Consider the following 18,367-nt stretch of genomic DNA (forward strand, 5'->3'; position numbering starts at 1 on the left):
TGACCAGTCAAGTGACCTCGTGAGTCATCCATGGCTGCCAGATGTGAGTACTATAAACCTCATAATACTTGCGGCTTCTCTAGTGCCTTGATTGAATAGTAGAACCTGACGATGAATGCATTGCATCACAACGTAATGATGTCAAAAGGACCTACTAATCAGAAGAGGCATGCCAGGGATACTGTAGGCAGCAGAAAGGCAGCCAAGACCTACCAACTTATCCACTGCACCAAAGCACTGTGAATATTTTTGCTCAACTTTAGTTAAAAACGGAGCAACAAGAAATTGAAAAAAATAGTATTACTTATTACCTATGAAAAATGAAGGATTGTTTCTTAAAAAAACGACCCTTTTTCTAATATCATGCATCGAAAGAGTGATTTCACAAGAGATTTTTCCCAAGATGGACATTTATAATCTATCCACAAGGTAGGCGATAAATGTCTGATAGCTGGGACCTTCACCAACTCCTAGATCACCGTTCCTCCTTACTGCTCTACCAAAATGAGATGGAGTTTCAATGAATCGCAAGTTAAGCGTGCCCCTACCTTCATTTGATATGTATGGCGCCATCTGAAACAGTTGGACTCTAGAAAAAAGTTGTATAGACGTTATGGTGTGACTGGTGGTCACGAGGTTAATAGGAGGTATGTATAATAGGGATGGCAGCTCCCTGTGATGTAGCCCGGAGTGTTTTTCTGAAGTGTACATAAATTTAAGTAGTTGATGTTCACATTTGGGTCCGGGCTACGGGTACTTTTGAGATTTGGGAGGGTCTGGAAACCCATGTACCACACACCGTGGTGAGGGGGCTCACTGTACCCCGTTTTGTCTGAAGATATGTGTGTGGTTGTGAATCTGCAAGACCTGTGATTAGGTCATGAACATGTGACTAGTCATGTCATAGGTAACTGGGAGTGGTTACAGGCTATCTAAGGAAGGTGTGTTGCACATATGTCAGAGAGTGCTAGGAGTCTGTCAGTGTGGACAGAGCTCAAATTTTCCAGGCTCGGACGTCGCATAGCCTGGGGAAGCCGTGCCGGCGACTCCGAGCCAAAAGGTCTTGAAAACCGTGTGATACTGACCGGGGTCAGTGAGAAATGTGTACAGGATACCTCTGCGGATAAGAGGCATCCAGGAACCTGCGTGGCCAACAGGTAACGGTCTTGAAAACCGTGTTGTACTGAAGAATATTTCAGGAAAAGACTATACTTTGTTCCATGTTTACGGATACCTCTGAGGACAAGAGAGATCCTGGAACCTGTGTGGCTGACACCAGCAGGTAACGGACAGGTGTCCTTGTTATACTGACCGGGGTCAGTGAGAGACTGTATCTGTATTCACGTGGTAAAGCTGAATGTTTAATAGACAGCAAAATGGCTGCTGGAACTGTCTCAGTAATAAACTGAATGCTTTCGTTTTAACCCTGAGCGTGCGAGTGTTTACCTCAAAGTCCTGCAAAGTGAGTAATCCCCGTCCACTCACATGGTGGAACCTTACAATGTTAAATGGAGCAGCTCAACCATCACATTAAATCTCCTCTTTACTTTGGAACAGGGGGCTCTAGATCCCTCATCTAGTGCACATTGGGGTCCTATTGATCAGACATTTATCACCTATCCTGTCCAATTTAGGAAATGCCTTTTAAAGGTTTTCAGTACATCTCATAGGACATGGATCTGGCTTAACTGAAAAGTAACGCAACAGATAACACATTTAAACCAGATTTTAATTCATGTTGTGTATCTGAAAACTGAGAGCGACTCTTATAATTCTTTGTCTTTCTAAAACTGTGTCTCTCAATTTTCTGGCAAATAAATCAGTGCTACTAATTAATGCAAAGAAGGTTCTGCGGCTCCTCATGATCCTCCATTCATCCGTTGCTTTTTAATAAACTTTAATTAATTTCTTTGCCAGTTCTCAAAGACATCACCAGCCCAGCCCCCCTTCCACTAAATTTCCACTGATCCATTAATTAGACTATTTCCTAGAACAATCTGGACAAGGTTTTAAAGCATTGACACTTACTTAGCAAATAAGACTTTTCAATGTCCAATTTTTCCTCAATAATCTTCTTCTGGCAATGTTTCAATGTCTCCAACTATCTACCAACTTCTCACACAGGAGAACATTCCACTCTTCTTCTAGTAGTCCAATAGAATAAACTGGGATCTGTCATTATTCTGTGTGTACAGATCAAATGACTTTATTTTTAGATCAAAGACTAAAGATCGTAGATGGTCATGAGATGTTTCCACCACTAAAAGATTTTTTAGCCAAAGGATCGTTAGTGTAGTTGCAACTACAAAGACTGTAACGAAACAATAAACATTTCCATGGCCAACAGTTTCAATACTAGTCATCTCTCTATCAATTTTTTACCTAGCTATTGAAGTAGCTATTGGGCATCTGACATGTGGCAACTTATTTTTTGGCAGGTCTAAAAATTATGGCGAGTGTTACCAAGGCTGACATGACTGATTATGTTACAATTCACATCTCTCAATAAATGAAGTCATCCTTAGGTGTAGCTATCCACCAAATCTGTAAGACTATAACCTGAGGACTACACATCTTTTGAGGTTGCATTATAGGCTACAAGTTTGACATACATATGATTTATTTGTCAGAAATGCTGTAGATGCAAGTTGTTGTTTTGGAGTTCTTACTTTGGCAAACTTAGAGAACAATAAAAGTTACAATTCTTCTGAGTTTTTTTAAGTTACACGCAATATAATTTTCACTTGGCACTTAAGCCATTCTTCCAAGAAGCCATGGAAAACATTCTAAGAAATGCATAAAATAATAGTTGATTAGATTTAACTTTTTTATGAGACTGTCCCACAATAATAGTATATGTAGGTTTTATAAGTAGGATCAATGTATATCACGTGTGCTTTACAGTACGTGATTGTCCATAACTGTCTCCTATGGACAATTGCAAACACCGCTGCAGTCCCATTAGAAATCAAGTACATATGGCGGGATATATATTGCACTGTGTGTCAAGTTATACACTACAACTGCAGATAGAATAGACTGGTCCAAATATATAACAAAAATTGTCAAATAAATACAGTCAATGATATTAGACAATGTAGCAGACCCACCAGATAGTTTGTCTGGATGTCTGGATTGTGACAGCTCGATGTAAAAGGCTGAAGCCAGAGCTGATCATAGAAGTTAATACACATGCAAGAGTCTTTGTGAACTCCTCTGACCTAATGACAATATGCTGAGAAGGTCTCGTAGCGTTCTAGGGTATCTTCTGACACTCCAAGGGGAGAGTAAGTGGTTGACACTTGAGTACCTGCTGCCAACAGTGTGCCGACTCCTCATGGTCCAGATCACTGTCCCGGCCGGTAGTGTGCATTGGAGACAATCACTGCCAGTTGAACTCAATGGTGAGTGATTCGCTGACTGTTGGGAGGTGTTCCTTTGTGACGTCACTGTGGTCCGAGTTAGAGCCAAAATCCAAATTGACACGTTTCAACAGCTATTATAAAAAACTAACTAGTACATCCAAGATAGTGTGAATATTTGCATACTAGGAGTAGCCACCTCCATATAAAATACACAAAAATGTTGCATTAGACTAAAAGGCCTTACTTACTCGTGGCTACAAATAAGATTTTGAGGTTCCAATAAGGTTGTCTTTTGCTGGCCCAATTGGAAGATGTTTTGCTCCAATCCTGCCTGGAAGGTAGCACTCAAACATCAACTATGGAAGGAATTTCTAAATTTCTGAGTTTATCTGGAAGCTGTTTGTCATGGAGAGCAATTGTTATGGAGAATTTTCTGCAAAGTGTGATTTCCCTGCAGTGTGGTGCATAAGCAATGATGAGGAAGTGATGCCATAAAAGATTCCACTATTTTCTTTGGGATTCTTTCTGGAATTTGGCTCGGTGGTCTAGAAGTCAGGAAACAAGTAATAAACTGTGGCTTTCATCATTTTCCTCATTATATTGGAGAACAAGCTGTGTACGGCTCAAACATAAATGAAAAATGCATGGACTCAAAAAATATGTGAACCGGTCCTAAAGCTGATAATGAAAACAATACACAAGGAAAAGCAATAAAAATTTCCCAAAAAAGCATCAAGCGATCTTGGCAAAATATGCTATGGTACCAGGTAGACCGCAGTACATATCCATTAGATAAGCATGATGGGGATGATTGTGGACTGCTTCTACTTTAGGGTGATGGGGTGATTGGACTGTGTCATTTCTCAGAAGAGAATGAATAAAGGAATGGCTTTTGACAAAAGATAAAATCGCAGAGACAGTGAGAAAATTACATGCGCTCTGGTTGATGTTTACAATGCTGGATGGAAAAAGCTGGAAAGAAATCAATAGACCTGGAGTATCCTAACCCCTGTGTATTGCTCAACCTATTACGGCTTTGTAGAATCTTGTTTATTTCAAAGCCGAGACTCTTCCTATCACTCTACTCACTCTAAGCCGACAGGACATTTTCAGATGAGATGGTGCTTTGCTGTGAGGAAGAACTTGAGATGTTGACTTCTTGTTCATTTGCCAATGCACTCTTCCATCATGATGATGGCTACTGCCTATTTGTTACTCACCTGTCCTAGCTCCAGTACTGGGTTTTACTTATTCTCCTATTGCTGCTTCATTTTGCGCTGGTCCATGTCAGGTTACTCATGTGGCGCCCCTGAGGCTTCAGTCGCCACAGAGATACTGCACCTTCTCCTAAGGTGTGGTATCCCACCATCCAGGTAGGGTGGGAACTACCTTCTACATTCCAACACCTGCACCCCACACACAGGATAGCTCAGCAGGGACCCATCCATGCTTTATGCTGGAGAGGTCATAGGGTGCCTTTTGTGGTCCCTGGTTTCGTAACACGAGAGGTGCTGGGGAGGTGGGTGGAGTTAGATATAAAAGAGAGGGAAGGTGTAGGATTTCAGGTCAGTCCGCAGAAGAAGGCAGGCGGAGTAGGAGAGGACAGCCACTCGGTGAGGAGTGGGGATCCCTGGAAGAAGGGATGGAGGAAGGAGTGCTGCAGCTGCCTCAGTGATCTGAGCCAGCTGGCACGGGAAGGAAGAGAAGGAGAAAGAGACGTAGACTGGAGACTACAGATTCCATAAGAGAGATAGAACAGATCGGAACGAAGGAGAATAGAAGGACGGTGGGAAGCAGGTTGAGAAAGAGAGAGAACCCTTCCAGTCCAGAGCGCAAAGGCCGGGGCCCGGTCCCCGAGGTTGATTGGATCTTTATGTCCGGCAACAGACACTGGAGGAGTAGTGAGCCACTAACGCCTTACTCCCCTCATAGACTTGGGACACAACAGCACTTGGATAGTGAGCCGGGATGCAGAGAGGAGTCCCTGAAGCAGGCTACAGCTGTCTGTCATACAAGTAGAGACTAGGAACACCTAGAGAGAGGCATTCCAGGGTAACTAAGTACTGGAGTGCTTCGCACCTAAAGGCGCATTGGAGGAGTCATTCAGGAAGGTACATATTGGCGGAGTGTGGAGGGGAGAATCCTATCCTGCCTGGAGGTTGGCTGGGGCTCTGACCTGAAGGACACAGTGCGGAGGCAGGCATTGATGTGAACTGCAAACAGTGAGTAAAGCTTTGGAGCCACATACTCTGTGTCCTCCAGTTATTCCAGCACCGCTACACCTAGGTACCAGCGTCTATACCATTCTGCACCTCTCGTCATCCATTGCACCTACACTGCCCTGGGACTACAGCTCCACCTGTGGGGAGCTACACCATCTTTGCTGCACCACACCATCAGTCCCAGCGGATCTGCACGCAGCGTTGGCTTAACATCTTGCTTGCCAAACACCACAGGTGGTGTCACGAACTATTCCATTAAACTTTAACACCATTAACATCACCGCCATTGATATTGGGCGCCCAGGGCCACGGACCGGGCCACCACTGCTGTGACACATCCCCCCTGACACCGGCCCAGTATCGAGTACCCCGCTGCCCTGGGTGTGAGGGCCACCCACTCGCCTCTCAACACGCCTCTTATTTCACTTCTGCTTCTATGATACCAGTTTGCCTGTACCTCTCTGGTAATCCAGTGTGTAACTGCACTCCTGCAGCAAGATACCAGTTCCTGCACAAATGTATACACACATCTGGCTCAGCTTTTGCAAGTCCATCTCCACTGCATCATTGCCTTTGGCCCATGCTGCACACCATGACTTTTAGCTCAGAGAATCCACCTCAGTTGAGCCTATAATATTATTGACCAAATCTGTAGAAACTTACCAAGGTTCCCCTCTCGGCATCATCTAGAATTTGACAAACCAACATCATCCACTGGATATTGTATTAGAGATTTCCTCTGAAGATTTAGGAGAGAACAATTCAGTAACTTAGTAACAATTGGAGCTTTTATACAGTAGCTTTGTATTGAATTGTAAGGATGACCAGGGCCATGTCTGACAGGCTTGTTTTATGGCCCCTGAAAGCACTGCATATACATTTAACAATATCAAATCGCCATAATTTGCACACTCCAGGAGGATCTTTTCAGTATGGGTTCCCCAGAACTTCATGGTTATACCAGTATAGTCTCAAGGGGTTTCTACTAAGTGCAGCAAACCAGCATTAGTGAGAAAAATGCCCTTGGGCCCATTTTGTCAGGTCATTGAGAGCAAACATTCCTATGAAAGCTTGTTTCCCGATGATTGTTCTGTCTGAACAAGCTGACAGTCACCTAATGAATGAGTAAAATGTTCATTTGTTGGGTGAAATAATTTTTAAGTAAGCTTGAATATCATCTTTCTCTGCAGCACATCGTCCTATATAAACAGTTGATATGCTGCCCAAAAGAAGATGTTCTATGTGCAGAGAACGCTCATATTAACAATTGTTTTATACACATGACAAAGTGCTCAGTTGTGATAGGACACAAATAGGGATAAGCTAATGTGCTTGGTGATACTTTGTTATCATTCCAGTATCACGGTGCTCTGATGTGCTCATTACTCAGTGAGCAATGGGCGTTGCTCAATGTAAAACTCAAATCCCCGTCCTGCACCTTTGGTGCCTGTTATGCAGCCATTAAGCATGTGAGAATTGCCTGTGAGTTGTTCTAATGTATCAGGGATTATTAAAGAACAGGCGCCGCCTTGCTCGTCATACTGACGCCATTGCACAGCTCTGTGACACATCGTATTGGAGAGAGTGCTTGTCTAGGCCTGTGTGTGCCCAGTATAATGAATCAAAGACCTGTAGTGTTCATATTGGTGCTGAAGCTGAGCAATCATACTAACAGTCCTTGTGTGGTGCCCCTGAGGCTCAGTCGCCACAGAGGTACTGCACCTTCTCCTAAGGTGTAGTGCCCCACCATCCAGGTAAGGTGGGAACTCCTTTCCACGCTCCAACACTCGCACCCCACACAACAGGGTAGTTCTGCACAACCACATTGCGGCTCAGTGCTTAGAGAGTAGCAGAGCACCTCTGGTGGTTCCCTGCATGGAACACTGGATGTGCTGGGAGGTGGGTGGAGTTGAGATATATAAAAGAGTGGGAAAGTGTAGGATTAGAGGTTCAGTCTGGCAGAAGGTCAGGCGGGTAAGAAGTCACTCAGACAGGAGTGAGGATCCCTGGAAGAAGGGATGGAGGAAGAAGTGCTGCAGCTGCCTCAGTGATCTGAGCCAGCTGGCACGGGAAAGGAACAGAAGGAGAAAGACGTAGAACTGCAACCTAAGCTTACATAAGAGAGAGAAAGATCAGAACGGAACGAAGGAGTAGGAGAACAGAGCGGAGACGAGGGTTGGAAGAGGAACCCTGCCTATAGGTTCTCAGCGCAAGGCCGGGGCCCGGTCCCCCGAGGTTGTATGGACACTTATGGTTCTGCAGCAGACACCGGTGGAGTAGTTGGCTGTAAATGCACTACTCCCATCTAAGACTTGGGGCACAACAGCAACACGGATAGAGAGCTGGGACTCAGGAGAAGGGAGTTCCCGAAGCAGGCTACAGCTGTCTGCCATACGAGTAGAGTTCTTGGGAACATCTGACAAGAGGAACTCCAGAGTACCACGGTACTGGAGATCTTCACACTTTAAGGCGCAATAGAGGAGTCGTTCAGGAAAGGTACATGTTGGCGGAGTGTTGGAGAGGAGCTTTCCATCTGGCCTGGAGGTTGGCTGAGTCTCTGACCCGGAGGACACGGCCCGGAGGCAGGCACCCTTGTGTACCGCAGACTGTGAGTAAAGCTTAGGAACTACAAGCCTTGGTGTCCTCCATTCATTCTCGAGCCAACTCATTCAGCACCGCTACATCTGGGTACCATCTTTTACACTGCCTCCGCCTTTCCACAACCATTACAACTACACTGCCCTGGGACATCAGCCCCACCTGTGTAGGGCTATACCATCACTGCTGCATCCTACCATCTGTCCCAGAGGATCTGTCTGCAGCGACGGCTTAACACCTCCCCTGCCGAGCACCACAGGTGGCGTCACGAACTATTCCATTCTACTTAATCTACATTACATTCCCCCATTGCTTGGGTGTCCAGGGCCATGGACCGGGTCATCGCTGCTGTGACACACTCCCCTGACACCGGCCCGGTACGGAGTACCCCACAGCCCTGGGAGGGCGACCCAACTTGGCATCACGAACAGGATGACGAGACCCGATGCCATCGGGTTCTGTGTGCCTGAGAATTGTTGGACTTTATACTTTTGAAAATGTGCAGAAGACCTGATTTGATGGACTGTAAAATGGACATTAGAAATGGCCGCTGGCGCGGAGAAGAAGGGCGTGAAGACATAGGAGGTCCTAGGAAAAGACCGTGAAGAGTCTTGGGCCTTCCCTGCCTGAGTTACTATGTGACAGCGACATGGCCCACTCCCCGAGGGGTTCGTATACTGGCTTGGTATGGAGGCGCTGGAAGAAGACACCGCCCCCGGAAGGAAGGGCAGAAGAAGCCAGTGGTGGGAAAGGGGCAGAGGCAGGAAGAACGCCAGAATGCCATTTTGGAGAGTGAGGGAAGGACGCCTGCGGAGCGCGGGGAAACGGATCTCCCCGGTGCCATGGCTGAAGGCTCCGACCCCGTCTCTGCGATGAACCACCAGCAACTGGAGGACGAAATTGCCCAGCTGACGCGCCGCCTGCAACTGAGGCAGGAAGCATTATGGACATTGAATCTGCAGCGCACCCAGGAGGGGCCTACACCTGCGGTACCTGCGACACCGGTACCCGCCGCTGCTGCAACGGACCTTTTCCTGGCAGACCCTGTGGAGCCTGAAGCCGCTGCCATGCCACCGGCAGCGTACTCTGTCCCCTCTTTGCCGCCACCACTGGAGGAGTTGTACACAGCCCAGGGAGCTGAAGCGGAGGAAGAGAAGCCCATGCCTGGACCTGACGCGGCTGTGCAGGTCCCCCCAGCAACCCCCGCGGAGCCGGAGTTGCCATTGGCTCCACCGCCGTCCCCGGTGTCTCACCGGGCAGCGCCCGTTGCCAGTATGTCTGCACCGGAGAGGAGACCACACCGCCAGGAGGCACCAGGTATATACCCCGGCCCTCCTAATGGGTCGACCTCCAAATTCACATTGTCCGAGGCGGGATTGCGACAACTAGAGATGGGGCAGTAGGAAGAGTCCGCTGGGGGCGATAGTCAGTCAGAGATGGGGCGGTGGAAGAGGTCCCTACTGAGAAGGGTACAGCTGGAACAGGCGCGCACGATTCGACATCTTCGGGGAATAGATGAGTCTCAGTTGCTTTGGGAAAGTGACCTCGGGATCCCTTCGCTGCCGAACCCCCGTATTGTTGTTTATCAGCGCCGACAAGCTGCAGAAGCCCTAGGTGCTAGGCCTAGTACCAGAGCAACGGAATCACCTATTGAGGAGGAGCAGTTGATGGGCATTGAGATGCATCAAGGGTTCCCTTTGCCATAGCTTCAGTGCCCTATAGCAAGAAACCAGCATCAAGATGAAGATACCACATCTGGTGGCGGTACCCAAGCTTCCAGAACCCCAGGAGGGGACCAGCAGTAAGAATTTACAGTAACTCTCGTGACCCAGGAGGGTTTATTTGCACCAGTTGTGCCTTTTTGCTTGCATATCATGGTTTTGTTTTTCCCAAGGTTGCCCTGTTTTGATTGGCAGCGTTTCTACATTTGGAACTGAGGAGATCATGAACGATGTATGATCAAAAACTTTTAATGTAAATAGTTGCACCTCTTTAGAGGTGCCCTCTCTTGGTTTTACATAAAAGACACTTTGCGAAGATGATGTTAAGATCTTTCATAAGGACACTTTGCAAAGATGATGTCTACCTCAAAGGACACTGCAAGAAATCCTGGCTGGGAGCGGTGTCCAGCACTTACAAGAATAATTGTTGAAAGTTTTAATGCAAAGTATTTTTGATAATCATGTATCTTATGAAAATGTTAGTAACTAGTATCCATACATGCAACACAGTTCCACTTCAGGCCAGCAGGGGGAGCTCTGAACTGGAATTCAGGGCCAAGAGGAAGGAGTGGGCAGTTAGTAAATGGCTTTTAGATAGAGTGAGAAATGTTTTGATAGAGAATTAAGAATAAAGAATTGAACATGACAGGTGACGGACCAGGTACTTGCAGTCAGCGTCTTGCGTCTAGAAGAGAGAAAAATGATAAAGAAACGTGTACTAGAGCACTTAGAATGAAAAATTGCACTTTTTGACTTGACATTTAGATAGTTAAATAAGAATTGTTTGTAACGTTCAAGAATAAGTACCTCCTATACTAGGAAGTTTAGTATAAGAATTGTTTATGCAGCATTATAAACTTTTCTATGTTCCTGTACTGTCAACTTTGTTGTCTTGCAGCCCGCGGATGTGTTGTGTTTAACGGGGGGGTATGTGGCGCCCCAGAGGCTCAGTCGCCACAGAGGTACTGCACCTTCTTCTAAGGTGTAGTGCCCCACCATCCAGGTAAGGTGGGAACTGTTGTGAGTTCATTTTCCCCTTCACCATTGAGGTCTGATGAATTCCCTCTTCTGGTGAAGGAAGGTAGTGAGGCTGATTACCAAGCACTTGAGCTGGATGATGATGACTGGGTGACTGGAATTGCTGACTGGATATAAGGCAGCCGACGCCCTTCTGCCTTGCTGGTGATTTCCCTGAGGGATTCTAGGAGACCAGTCTGATTCCTGCTCCTCAAAAGCTAAGTTTTCTGCTCTGCTTTTTGCATTTGTGTTTTGGTTTTGTTTTGCCTTGTTTTTCTGGATTTCTGCCATTCCCTGCTGGGGTGAGCTGAATTCCTTTTAGCTCTGTCTTCAGAAAATACCTGAGTACTGATATAGTCTTTTTGAAGCCTAGCGTCTTCAAGGCATTTTTCCCTATCAGTCTGTTGGCTCTTGTTTTGATAGGGTTTTGGCGGATTGCAGACAGCAGCTTTTCTATCCTGTCCTATTTAGTTAGCTTTGGCCCCATCATTTGCTCAGCCTATCTTTCTATCTGTGTGAGTGTTTTTTCATCTTGCTTCACCGTCATTATATGTTGGGGGCTGCCTATTGCTTTGGGGTCTGCTCTGGGGTAGTTTAGATTTCCCTTTCTGTCTTTAGGCTATTTAGTTCTCCGGCTGTGATCGAGGGGTCTAGGGCTCCGTAGGAACCCCCCACGGCTACTGCTAGTTGTTGTTGTTAGGTTCAGGGGTCTGCAATCCGATAGCTGCCAACTTCTCTGGTTTTCTGGACTTAGCTAGTATTTCTGTTTTTGCCTCCTAGGGTGACTCATTCATAACAGAATCACCAGCCATACCGCAGATCCTAGGGTACTCAAGTGCAGGAAAGAATTGTAAAAAAAAAAAAAAAAAAAAAAAAGTGTGTATATTTTTTCCTCTATATCTCTGAGGCCGTAGGGGGAATTTTTTTTTTCTCTCTCAATGGAGATAAAGCAATTGTCTGATCGTGTGGAGCAGCTCGCTGCGGAAGTGCGGGGAATTTCCGCCTACCTTGCTCATTCACATGCTGCTGAACCAAAGATCCCTACTCTTGATGTGTTTTTTGGGGATCGGTCTAAATTTTTGAATTTCAAAAATAATTGTAAATTATTCTTTGCCTTGAAGCCCAACTCGTCAGGGAGCTCTGCGCAGCAGGTTAAAATTGTCATCTCTCTGCTGCGTGGCGATCCCCAGGATTGGGCATTTTCTTTGAAACCAGATGATCCTATTCTGACTAATGTGAATGCATTTTTTCAAGCCTTGGGGTTGTTGTATGACGAACCTAATGCTATTGATCAGGCTGAAAAGACCCTGTTGGCATTAAGCCAGGGTCGAGATTCTGCAGAATTGTACTGTCAAAAATTCCGAAAATGGGCGGTCCTTACTACCTGGAATGATAATGTCTTTGCAGCTCTCTTTCGGAAGGGTTTGTCAGAAGCCGTAAAAGATACTATGGTGGGATTTCCTGTTCCCTCTGGTCTTGACGATTCTATGTCATTAGCCATTCAGGTTGATCGGCGTTTACGTGAACGCAGGACTGCACGAGAGGTGTTGCCACCTGTTGAACAAGTGTCTGAACCTATGCAATGTGATAGAGTTTTGTCCAGGGAGCAACGTCAGGAGATCAGAAGGCCTAATAAGCTGTGTTTTTTTTGTGGAGATGCCTCGCATATTATTTCTGCCTGTCCAGGTGTTGACACTGTGGTGGAGAGAATGCACCAGATCAGGGACCAAGTGGTGGATAAGTTATCTCTCTCCCAGGAAAAGGCCCAGCGGATTTCCAACCGACATAGGACCATTGGTCCCCAGTTTAAGGTTGGTGATATGGTTTGGTTATCATCAAAAAATATCGCTATGAAGGTGGCTTCTCCTAAGTTTAAGCCTAGATTTATTGGACCTTACAAGATTTTGGAGATTATTAATCCGGTCTCTTTTCGTTTGGGTCTTCCTGTCACATTTAAAATCCATAATGTGTTTCATAAGTCCTTGTTGAAGAGGTTTGTTGAACCAGTTTTTCCTGGGGTGGCACCTCCGGACCCTGTATTGGTTGAAAGTAACATGGAATATGAGGTAGAGAAGATATTGGATTCCCGTCTGGCTAGACGGAGACTCCAGTATATGGTTAAGTGGAAGGGTTATGGTCTGGAGGATAATTCCTGAGTCTCTGCCTCTGATATTCATGCCAAAAGATTGGTGCGTGCCTTTCATCGGGCTCACCCTGATCGCCCTGGTGGCGTGGATGAGGGTTCGGTGACCCCTCCTCAAGGGGGAGGTACTGTTGTGAGTTCATTTTCCCCTTCACCATTGAGGTCTGATGAACTCCCTCTCCGGGTGAAGGAAGGTAGTGAGGCTGATTACCAAGCACTTGAGCTGGATGATGATGACTGGGTGACTGGAATTGCTGACTGGATATAAGGCAGCCGACACCCTTCTGCCTTGCTGGTGATTTCCCTGAGGGATTCTAGGAGACCAGTCTGATTTCTGCTCCTCAAAAGCTAAGTTTTCTGCTCTGCTTTTTGCATTTGTGTTTTGGTTTTGTTTTGCCTTGTTTTTCTGGATTTCTGCCATTCCCTGCTGGGGTGAGCTGAATTCCTTTTTGCTCTGTCTTCAGAAAGTACCTGAGTACTGATAAAGTCTTTTTGAAGCCTAGCGTCTTCAAGGCTTTTTTCCCTATCAGTCTGTGGGCTCTTGTTTTGGTAGGGTTTTGGCGGATTGCAGACAGCAGCTTTTCTATCCTGTCAGGTTCAGGGGTCTGCAATCCGATAGCTGCCAACTTCTCTGGTTTTCTGGACTTAGCTAGTATTTCTGTTTTTGCCTCCTACGGTAACTCATTCATAACAGGGAACTCCTTTCCACGCTCCAACACTTGCACCCCACACAACAGGGTAGTTCTGCACAACCACATTGCGGCTCAGTGCTTAGAGAGTAGCAGAGCACCTCTGGTGGTTCCCTGCATGGAACACTGGATGTGCTGGGAGGTGGGTGGAGTTGAGATATATAAAAGAGTGGGAAAGTGTAGGATTAGAGGTTCAGTCTGGCAGAAGGTCAGGCGGGTAAGAAGTCACTCAGACAGGAGTGAAGATCCCTGGAAGAAGGGATGGAGGAAGGAGTGCTGCAGCTGCCTCAGTGATCTGAGCCAGCTGGCACGGGAAAGGGAAAGAAGGAGAAAGACGTAGAACTGCAACCTAAGCTTCCATAAGAGAGAGAAAGATCAGTACGGAACGAAGGAGTAGGAGAACAGAGCGGAGACGTGGGTTGGAAGAGGAACCCTGCCTATAGGTTCTCAGCGCAAGGCCGGGGCCCGGTCCCCCGAGGTTGTATGGACACTTATGGCACTTATGGTTCTGCAGCAGACACCGGTTGAGTAGTTGGCTGTAAATGCACTACTCCTATCTAAGACTTGGGGCACAACAGCAACACGGATAGAGAGCTGGGACTCAGGAGAAGGGAGTCCCCGAAGCAGGCTACAGCTGTCTGCCATACGAGTAGAGTTCTTGGGAACATCTGACAAGAGGAACTCCAGAGTACCACGGTACTGGAGATCTTCACACTTTAAGGCGCAATAGAGGAGTCGTTCAGGAAAGGTACATGATGGCAGAGTGTTGGAGAGGAGCTTTCCATCTGGGATGGAGGTTGGCTGAGTCTCTGACCCGGAGGACACGGCCCGGAGGCAGGCACCCTTGTGTACCACAGACTGTGAGTAAAGCTTAGGAACTACAAGCCTCGGTGTCCTCCATTCATTCTCGCGCCAACTCATTCAGCACCGCTACATCTGGGTGCCATCTTTTACACTGCCTCCGCCTTTCCACAACCATTACAACTACACTGCCCTGGGACATCAGCCCCGCCTGTGGAGGGCTATACCATCACTGCTGCATCCTACCATCTGTCCCAGAGGATCTGTCTGCAGCGTCGGCTTAACACCTCCCTTGCCGAGCACCACAGGTGGCGTCACGAACTATTCCATTCCACTTAATCTACATTTCATTCCCCCATTGCTTGGGCGTCCAGGGCCACGGACCGGGTCATCGCTGCTGTGACACACTCCCCTGACAACGGCCCGGTACGGAGTACCCCACAGCCCTGGGAGGGCGACCCACTTGTAAGGGCTAATCATTTGATTTCCTGTTTGTATCACATACATTCTGCATTTAGCTTAGAGAGAGTGAGTCGGAGGGTCAGGGAGAGTGACAAAATCCAGTCTGTAGACAGCGTGAGGCAGTGACCCCTGTTACAGCTAGAGGGCGTTGTATGTTCTACCCAGGATACACATGGAGGCACTCCATATTTTGACTAAGTTTCTTTCCAGCCTTAAAAAAGGGGGGTAAAGAAGGGGGTACGGTTACACCCCGGGCTGCGCCGCCTCGACATACTCACCTCGCTTCAGCATCTTGGCATGTCTCTGGACGAGGGGAGCGCCGCTCGGTGTCCTCGCTTCCATTTTACACAGTCGGTCTCTGAACCCGGTGACTCACACGCACTTCATCCTCGGCTTAGGCCGCGGCCGCGTGCATCTCTGGCCTCTTATTCCTAATGAAGCTCTTGACCCGGAAGTCTTTCCTGACCTACAGCAGCCACTAGTATATCAGGCTGCTTCCTGCTAGGGGAGGCACCTGATTATCACTTTGCTTCGCTGTTTGGCCAGCTAGGTTCCTGCATGGTCGCTCTTTGTACTTACGTCCCTGTGTGTACCTACACAGTCTCTCGCACTTCCTTTGAGCCGGCCACCTGGTACCAGCAGTCATGGTACTTAATTCCCCTGGGTTTGCCCCTGACACTCATTGTATAGGGGGTGGTCCTCATTAGGTCAGCTCACCCAGGGTGGGTTGGTATCACGGCCCAGAGGGTCCACTCTAGGAGTCGTTACAGTTGCTAGTGTAGGAGGAAGGGCCCCCGCCGAGTGTCCGGGCCGGAACCCAGGGGACCATCATCTAAGTTCCTAGGGGGTCTGTTTCCAGGGAGCAGAGTTTGGGAATGGACCGCTGAGACTGACAGGATGGTTGGGGCAGAGCCTATATAAAAGAGGCGGAGGACGCCAGTCAGAGTGAGTCAGCAGAACGGGAGAGAAGGAGCAGGAAACCATGGGAGCGCCAGGGAGCCAGAGCCACGAGCAGATACCAGAGAGGAGGACAGCGACAGGAGGGACACTCACGGTGGACTGCAGAGAGACGGCGCTGAGCCGACCAACAGAAGACCGCTGCTTCTCTCCAGCCCGCGGCCGTTGCAGCCTCACTCCAGTTTGCGGCTGCGGCCTGCCCGCAGCCACTCACGGCCATTGCCGCCCCACTCCAGCTCACGGCTGTGGCCTGCCCACAGCCACCCGTGGCCATTGCCGCCTCACTCCAGCTCGCGGCTGCAGCCTGCCCGCAGCCACCCACGGACGTTGCCGCCTCACTCCAGCTCGTGGCTGCGGCCTGCCCACAGTCATGTGCGGCCGCTGCCGCCTCACTCCAGCTCGCGGCTGTGGCCTGCCCGCTGCTGCCCGCAGCCACTGCGGCTCCACTCCCGACTGCGACGGTGGCTTGTCCATTGCCGCTCGTAGCCGCCACCGCCCCACTCCAGTCCAAGGCAAGGGCCGGGCCGTCACCCGTCATGGGTTCCCTAGTGCAGCCGCTGGCTGCACCTGTGGCCTACCAACCGCCACTCAGCCCCGCTGCTGCCTGACCCTATTCAAGGGCTGCGGCCTCGACTCTCCCACTCCCCGACGGAGTCCTGCTGCCTCTGCCAGCGGGACACTCCGCCAAAGAACCCTTCTAGGGCCTGTTGTGCCCCTGCTTCGCCTGGGCGTTGGAACGCCTGAAGACTACGCCAGATCCTCAGAAGCTGGGCCCAGCGGCTGTGACGCCGAAGCACCATCGTCCAGGATGCCGAGGAACGTCAGGACGGAAAAGTGACACTACATAACTAAGGACCTGTAGTCGGCCATACCGCGGCCCTATAGTGACCGGCCTTTGCCAGAGTCGTCGTGTTCTTATAACCATTGTTTGCTTGTATTGGGTCCCTGCGAGGACAATTTCTGTTATTTTGTTTGGTTGCTTAGGATAGCCCTACCTGCATCAATCCATAAAAGTATTTACCTAAAGTTCAATCCGTCTCGCGTCTCGTCACTGCATCCCGCATACCTGCGATTACCACACTAGCATGATTCACTATGCCATATCTCACCTTGTTATTTAGTGGTGATGAAATTCAACAGTGTGCATAGCTCATGCACATTAGAAAAAAATATTTTTATTTCTGTTGCTAAACGTGATACAGCCCGCCATATCACACCTTGTCATTTAGTGACGCTGAAATTGTTTTGTGTGCAGAGCTGTTAAACATTAAATATATATATATTTTTTTGTACAAACGTGATACAGCAGCCGAGGTCTGAGTTTGAAATTGTTTTGAGCCTATCTTCTAGATTATACAGACCTCATCCACACTAAATGTTAGCAGCGGATTAATCAGCGTAACATCCAGAGTCAGCAACACAGAATGTAGATTTATTCATATCCAGGTTGAACAGCTTACAGCATGAAATGTCATAAGTCTGGTATCTGCTGTGGCTTGCAGCATGGGAGCATTACAACAACAAGAAGGGAAGAGAAGGAGGGGCCATCCTGTCTGGTTTTTTTTTTTGTCACTGAACTTTGTTAACAATCTCACAATATGCACAATATATAAAACAGTACAGTAGTAGTTGTTGCAATACATACAGATCAATATACATTATTCCAACACCCCCACTCAACAACTACTTATCCTCTTAGTCCCAGTGTGGTCCTCAATTCTTGGAACCTGGCTCGTGGCAATGGCTTTGTCATAATGTCAGCTGCCATCTTATCAGTTTCACAATAGGCGAACTGAATTATGCCACAATCTATCAAATCACGTAAATGATGATGTCTGACATCAATGTGCTTGGTTCTAGCACTCATCTTTTCACTGCATGCAAGTTTAATGCATCATTGGTTGTCCTGATTTATGAGGACAACCAAGGATGCATTAAACTTGCATGCAGTGAAAAGATCAGTGCTAGAACCAAGCACATTGACGTCAGACATCATCATTTACGTGATTTGATAGATCATGACATAATTCAGTTCGTCGGCTGAGTTGACAGTGTGCGAAGATCATCCATCAATTGTCATAGCCAAATGACCTCCTGGCTTGCATAGGCTGCGGACACATACTCCGCTTCTGTAGATGACAAGGCAACAGACACTTGATTCCTACTAGACCAGGAGATTAAACTTTCTCCAACTTTAAACAAGTATCCGCTTGTGGATTTACGATCATGCGAATCACCAGCCCAATCTGCATCTACATAGCCGGTGAGTTCTAGATATCCCGTTACAGACAGCTTTAAATTTACATCTTGCGTTTCTTTTAAATATGGGAGAAGTTTCTTAACAGCATTCCAGTCTCTTTGGCGTGGTTTTTCCACATACCTGCAAAGGATT

Source organism: Dendrobates tinctorius, unplaced genomic scaffold (genome assembly GCF_039654945.1).
Source record: "Dendrobates tinctorius isolate UK_male_01 unplaced genomic scaffold, ASM3965494v1 ptg000019l, whole genome shotgun sequence".
In the NCBI taxonomy this organism is placed as follows: Eukaryota; Metazoa; Chordata; class Amphibia; order Anura; family Dendrobatidae; genus Dendrobates; species Dendrobates tinctorius.